Source organism: Poecilia reticulata, linkage group LG6 (assembly GCF_000633615.1).
Source record: "Poecilia reticulata strain Guanapo linkage group LG6, Guppy_female_1.0+MT, whole genome shotgun sequence".
Classification (NCBI taxonomy): Eukaryota; Metazoa; Chordata; class Actinopteri; order Cyprinodontiformes; family Poeciliidae; genus Poecilia; species Poecilia reticulata.
Window position 1 is genome coordinate 29325102 of NC_024336.1, and position 7657 is coordinate 29332758.

The window sequence follows — 7657 nt, forward strand, 5'->3', positions numbered from 1 at the left end:
TGTTATTGATTTACTGTCCACTCCTATCAAGACTAAAAGTGGGTTTATTAATTGGGTTCTGCATTTATGTCTCTGTATCTTGTGACTCAATAAGAAAAAGTCCTTGAGTTAAAGTTCTCTCTCTTTTTTGTTTTTCTCTGCAGTGTTTTTCAGCAAGATTATAAAAGATATTCAATGCTATTTATTAAATGAAGTAATTTCTTAAAGTTTGGATCTGAATCATTTCTATAAAACCAGAACCATAGACTATTTGTCCTTGGCTCAACATTATGCCCTTTCAGAGATGCTGAAAAATATTTAAAGTAGAGCCAGAGGAGGTTTCGCTGCTCTGTTGAATCTGTTCTTCACATTTTTTTGTGGAATCGATTTTGAAAAACAGTAATTCAGGTTTGATTAAACCTTTTAACCTTGAGTTTCTGCAAAGGTTTTCGATAAAATGAAGCCAAACACTTGGAACAAACAAGTAATCTACTGGGAATAAAGTGTTTTCTTTCTGAGAATGACAGAAATGTGAAAGAGGAAATATTACATTTCTGCAGAAATTAAATAAAATCTGCTTTTTGCACTTTGAATTTGCTCACTGAAAATAATTTTACTATTCTTGTGCATTGAGATTGTGGCTTTGCTGAAATTTATATTGCTTTTGTTTACACAATTTCTTTTATTGAAAAAAAAATAGAGTTTAAAAATCTCCCTAAAAAACAAAAGACTGGATACAAACAATCTGTGGATACAAATCATGGCTGATTGCACAAATACCTTCAAATATCAGCCAATTATGACAGATTTATGTATGATCTACATTTGTAGAAACTTCCCACAATAAAAGAGCTCTAAAAATTTATTTCTTTTTTATGTGAGCAAAGTGCACTTAAATTTAATTTTTTCCTTACATGAGTAGTGAAAAAGTATTCTTATTTACATTTCATGAATTTTAGTGTCTTCTGAGGTTTGCCTGCCGTTTCCTGCAGTGGTTCTTGGTGCAGCGCCCCCACAGGCGAGGAGGGGAACAGGTTTTGCAAATTGTGGAAGAGAAGCTGAAAATGTAACAAATGTTGCAGTTTGAGTCAGGTGCACAAAAAGTCTTTCTCTTCCAATGAACTGGCAACCTGTTCAGGGTGTTTCATGCCTCTTGGGTTCTGATTCAGCAAAATCTATTTCTAGAAATAACTAAACATTTCTCTGCAAAGGCACAGTAGCAGTGGTGGGAAGTAACGAAGTACAAGTACTTCGTTACTGTACTTAAGTACAATTTTCATGTATCTGTACTTTACTTAAGTAGATTTAATAATGGATACTTTCTACTTTTACTCCACTACATTTTACAGTAAGTATCTGTACTTTCTACTTCACTACATTTCTACAAAACTGTCGCGTTACTCGTTACATCCAAGTCGCGTTGCTCTTTTTTTCCGTTAAAATGTGAAGTTCAGGGATTTAAGGTGGCGCCGTAAAATCCCAGCAATAACGTGACTTAGTGTCTGTTGTCATCCATCGGCTCCACCTTTACTCGCACGCGGAGCTCCAAGACATGCGCAGTGGTTTCCTCTGAGCGTCAGTAATATAATAGCGCTGCATAAATCATAAGATATGGCGACATGTAAAATCAGCAGCGCTTCGCTTTCACAGATGGTGGGGACTTCGTCCAATTTTTAACTTCACTTGGAAGGAAAGCTTAAAGAAAGGTAAGCTCCGTGGACGTGATGCTAGCAAAGTTAGCTGTATTGACTGAGACACATGTTGCATCTGCATGACTGACATGTCGCAGATATGGGACAACGCTGTGACCAAAGTGCAATATAGTAATATAACATTCATGGACGATCCGATTCTTCTGGACGGATCTTGACCAAGTCCTATAGTACTGAAGCCTCACTGAGAGCCGTTCTTTGTTCTTGTAATACTCTGCGTACACTACAGTAGCTATTTTATTTCATTAAAATATCTTTATATTTAATTGGCGAATAAATAAAACAAGAACGTAAGAACACAGAACATGCTCATTGCTCTTTGTTTTTGTCTCCTGTCGTGGTGGAAGACATTGCAGCAGGAGGGAGGATGAGAACAGTCACGGTGCTCCTCCTGCTTGGTTACTTCTTGCTTATTGGGCCTTGGACAGTGTTCAGAGTTGAGCGTTGTTAATTGCTATGTTTAATGGTGCAGACAGTTATTATTTCTGACATTGGCAATATGGGCAACCACCCAGGGTGTTATTTTTTTAGGGATGGCAGGAGACCTCTGTGTATTGTGGCACAGAGATGAAAGCAAAACAGAATGAAGAAGAGTTTGAATTGTCACTGGTTAAATTTATTTCAGCTCTAAGTATTTAATATCTAGGTGTTTTTATGGGAATGTGGATCTTTCAGATCAATTTGAGAAGCAATTTTGATAGGTGCACTTAATTTTATTGTCATGTAGCACGGGGTGCTGGTTTTGATTTGGTCTTGGGTTCAGTGGTCCAGACTACAACTCTGCTACGAGGCTCCTTGGTTCCATGTCCTCCTCTGCCAGTTGGATTTCTTTCAAAATAAATGTGTGGCAAAAAAAGTGAAGTTCATGWTATGTTAGGACAGGAGACAAGATGTTTCCATCCCTGAAATTATGATGCATAGAATCACATATCTAAGTCGAAACTATGTTACAGAGTAAACACAACAAAAACATGCTTTATCTGTGGTATTGTTCATTAAAATGGCCCATTTCTGATGTATTGAAATTAAATACGATTGGTACACTTAATGATATTAGCTACGATTGGTACACTTAATGATATTAGCGATTAGGTGATGCATTCAGCAAGTACTTTTACTTTTAATACTTAAGTATTTTTAAAAGCCAGTACTTTTTTACTTTTACTTAAGTAAAATGTTAATGTGGTACTTTGACTTTTACTTAAGTACATTTTTGTCTGTGTATTTGTACTTTTACTTAAGTAAATTTTTTGAGTACTTTCTCCACCACTGCACAGTAGTCACCCAACAAATGAATAATCCACAATAACAGCTTTTCTCATCATCCTTTGTTGTGTATCTAAACTGCAATAAACCCATTCATCCTCCCCTCTTGACTTGGCTTTGCTTATTTTTTCCTCCGTTTGTCACGGATATAATAACTGGTGTGACGCTGAGCAGCGTCTTGGCGCACATGAGTCACAAAAAGTGGTGAAACATGTTCACAAATCCTCTCTAATAAAAGCAACATAAAAAACACACATGCTCCTATGAATAAAAACCGAGACAATGTCTAAAAGCTCAAACCAGAGAAAGAGAGGAAAATGCAACAGAAATGTCTTCATCGTTCATGTTGTAGCTGATCCTTCATACAGATTTAAACAACTTTGGTCTGGTTTTTCATTTAATATCTAAGCTTCAAGCATAGATATGAACTAATGGTCCGGTTTCAGGCATGGCGCATGTCTGTTCCTGAGTGGGTTTACTTTGCTGCCGATGGTGGATGGAGGTCATGCAATATTTACAGCAGATTTCCCTGAGATTTTCTTGCTTGTTTTCTCTGAGTGCTTCCTCCTAGCCAAAAAGCAGCATACCTAAAATAACCACTTTCTGTACATCGCAATGAAATGAACGTTTTTGTGAATCAGAAGAACATAAAGTTCATCCAGGGTCACTTAAGGTCGTCTTCCAGAGCTTAAAATAGGTCCTGATAAAGCAATATGCCAATACAAATTCAGCTTAAAGGACCTTTTGAACTGAACAGACCTGTGTTGCATGTGGCAGGGGATCGATGCAAATTAGAGACAACAGGACAAAGTGGTTCTGTAAGACTCAACTTGCAGTTAAAAGGGATTTTTTATAGTAGCTTCATAGTTGTTCATAAAAGTGAGTCAAAATCCATCCTCAAGGACTAAACTCTTGTTCAACACTTGCATCAAAAGGTGATTCATTATCAGGCCTGTGCAGAACTTTAAGACAAGCTGAGAAGGTATTTGGACCTTTTGAATCAGCTGTGTTGGACGAGAAACTTATCAAAAACTGGCAGGTCATCAAACCTCGAGGAATTGTGCTGGACATCCAGTAGTCTACAGTCCGGTAGACAATTGAAGATACTTACAGCTACCTATTTTAATAGTCCAAACACTAAAGATAACTTATTTTGTATCAATATACTGAGTGGAAACTGTCTAAAAATGCAGGGATTTCTTGATTTTTCCACAATTGGAAGGAACTGATTGATGTAATTTGGCATCTGGAGTCTTTAGGGCCACATAAAGAGGTACTGCGGGCTGATTTTGGCTCCCAGGCCTTGAGTTTGACACCCAGTATCAAGTGGAGACATACCGAAACCCAACATCCTAACAGCTGGCTTTTAAACAGAGTGTTAGGGCCACTGTAGAAAGTTGGCTAATTTTTCTGTGAAGGCAATTTGGACATCTTCATCCAGAGATATTCCTCCGTGTGAGGAGCTTCTCAGTCAGACTTTGTGGGTCTTCATTATCATTTAATGAGGTGAAAACGTGCTGAAATCTCAAAGTTTAAGCTTTAACACGTGTTTGCAGCTTCAAGATAAAACACAGAAGCAGCTGTTTTGTGTTTTTTTCAGACATCTCTGTCTTTGCTGCAGTCGGCAGGATGACTGTTTCAAACGGGACGTGACAACCTTGCTGTGCACTTGGCAGTCTCGAGCCAGCGACCGTCACATCTACCAACGTCTTGTCAACAAAATGCAATCATCTCCTGAAAAATCAGATTACAGGCCGTGCTTCACATTTCTAATTTGATTATTTCATCAGAGCACTTGATCCGGAGACAGGCGATAATTCACTTAATGGCAGCCACACTTCAAAAATACACCCGTAATAGCAGGAGGATATGGTAATTAATCTCAAGCCAGGAAAACTGTGTTTTAAGCGACCTATTAGATTCGAGCCGGCTTGCCTGATATATCGCAAGACGATGAGGAGCAAAATAAAGCTGCTGCTGCTGCAAGGTGTGACAAAAAGGTCAACAACCTGGGATCAGAAACTGCTTTATAATACAGAAACAGAAACACCAGATGCTGAAATATTCCAAAGAATTGTGGCTTTACCTTTAATGTATTTATTTTGTGCAGTCCTTATCCACACACACAAGATTCAGAAACCTGCTCGCTGACGATGACTAGCATTGGTTTTATCTGTCAAGTCATCAACATAATGCGCTAAACCTTCAATGTGTCTGTGATATGTAAAAGAAAAAGGGGCACAGTTCTTTGCTGCTAATTGTCAACACTAAAACAACTAGTCAATAAAGTCAGAAAAAAGTTTTAATTAAAAATTATAGCAATGGAGAGGAAAGTAGTTCAGCTATGCTAGCTTGACTTTGGCACTTTGACTTTAGATGTGCTGCAGAATTCAGTGTTTCAGTTCAGTTAAAAAAAAATAACAAAAAGGGAAAATAAGTAAACCCACATATTAACACTCTCACAGAAAATCAGTAGAGCAGGTGTTGATATTAGCTAATTAATCACCGCTCTGATCAGACAATCACTTATTAATAATCGCCAAATTCACATCAAACTTTAAAACTGTAATGGACTGAATGTTCTGTTTTTGTGTGGGAAATGTTTGCGTGTTTTTTGGTGTTGAATCCTGATACATTAGTGGCATTGTTGCCAGTTATATTTTATAAAACAAACAGGTGGGTTTGAAACCTTGATATAAAACTGCAGTACGTAATTTTTATAAAACGTGTTTTTAACAAAACTGTCACCATGCCGTGACAGTTTGTTATGAGAAAGATAATCTGTGAAAAGACTGATCTCTTCGCTGAGCTACTATTGAATAAATGCTTTGCTGTCAACCAAAACAACCAATCAGAGCCAGGAGGTGGGTCTCAGTGCTGTCAATCTGTCAATCAACCTCATGTATGCGCTGCTAAATGTTGGAGAAACAACTTAACGTTACAGGAAAACCGTTTATCCGCCATCATCGGTGGCTATGCTAACCTTAGCATTCACAAGAGGTTGCTAGCTGCAACATAGCTAGCAGCACAGCCACACTGAGGTCTGATTGACAGCACTAAAATCTGCCTGCTAGCTAGTTTTACGTTTTGTTTTGAGTTTGTTTTAAGTACATTAGTCTTTAATATTTTATTATTTCACTTTACAATATTTGTGTCCCATTTTACAAGTGAAATAATCTGCCAGTGGAACTTGTACTTAAAACAAAAAAATCAATATTTGGCCTAAAATAAGCTTTTATATGTTGCTGAAAAGTTACTTGTAAGTTAGTTTTGTCTTATTTAAAGTGTAATAATGTATTTGCATAAAAAGCTAGACAAAAATACTTGGTAAGTTTTAGTGTTTTTGGAGTGCTATACTGTTCTTGAACGCATTTTAAAAGCTGCAGCTGTAAATAAGAATCATTATTTATGTTTTTTTCTTTTAAATAAAGATAGCAAACACCCAGAGTGCTACATTTATTGTAAAGATCCAGAGAGAACTTTTCTCTTCCAGTTTTTCTACTTCTTTGTGATTGTAATATAAAAAACAGAGCACAGTAATGGATAAAACACTGCAGTCAGAAAGCAGAGGTGTGGCTTTATTATTCTGCCCCATTTATTTAGACTAGATGAGAGTCCAGCGTAAACACGCTCACATGATCCCAGGAGGCAAACCTCCAATCAACAGACAGCTTTACCTGCTGATTTCTGGTCGAACCTTCTCGCTCTGTGTTTACCTGCCTCACTGTGCTCCAGTCGATCTGAGCATGCTCAGTGCATCTGTGTTGCTCTGCAGCATAAATCTGGGTTTCTCCTCTTAGGCTGTCAGAATATTATGGATAGAAAATGAGGAAACCTCTTCTGATATTTGATGTTTTTAATTAGAAAAGGTTCGCATGTTGATGTTTTAGTTGTACACAACTAAATATTTGCTCAGTGAGTCACAGGAAACTTACATTTTTGAGTATTTGTACAGTTTACACAGTAAGAAGTTTGAATTTGTATTGAAAAATGTTGATGTTGCTTCTTTTAAGAGTCTAATATCATTTTCCCCCTCACTTTCTATCAAGTTACAACAAATTGTGATTTTATTCACTGTTTCCAATGCATTTGAATGGTATGGAAACACAAGTTTTTATAAGAATTTAGACCTTAACTCACTTCTCTGAACAGATTTTTGTTATTTTAAACACAACAGTGCATCTTTTGTCATGCCTGATTTCACTGTTGCTTTTCCAAAATGCGTGAACATGTAACTGAACTCTGATACAGAACTCTGGTCCGCCATTAAAGTTAATTCTGACACAGTTCGAATGCATATTTGAATGCTAAGCAGACGGGAGACTGTTTAAAAAAGCATCAAGTGGACTAAAACCCAGGGCATTCTGGGTAATACAACCAAAACAAATGTGTGAATCTAGTGTTAGCGGGTGCTATGCTTCGTGGTCTTTTACCAAAATCAAAATAGAAATTCTACAACTGAATCTGATGCCACTCCATTTTTGTTGGGCAGTTTTGGTGTCATTTCTTTCAGTGGATCTTGGTGCAGCGCCCCCACAGGCGAGGAGGGGAACAGGTTTTTCAAAGGGATTGGTTGGTTTGACATAGTGCAGTGTGAAAGCGAACCGCAGCAGCTGAAAATTTAACAAATGTTGCAACTTTAGTCCCCAATCAAATCGAGTCTACCGGACTATCAGGTGTGAAAATAGCCAAAGACTCAG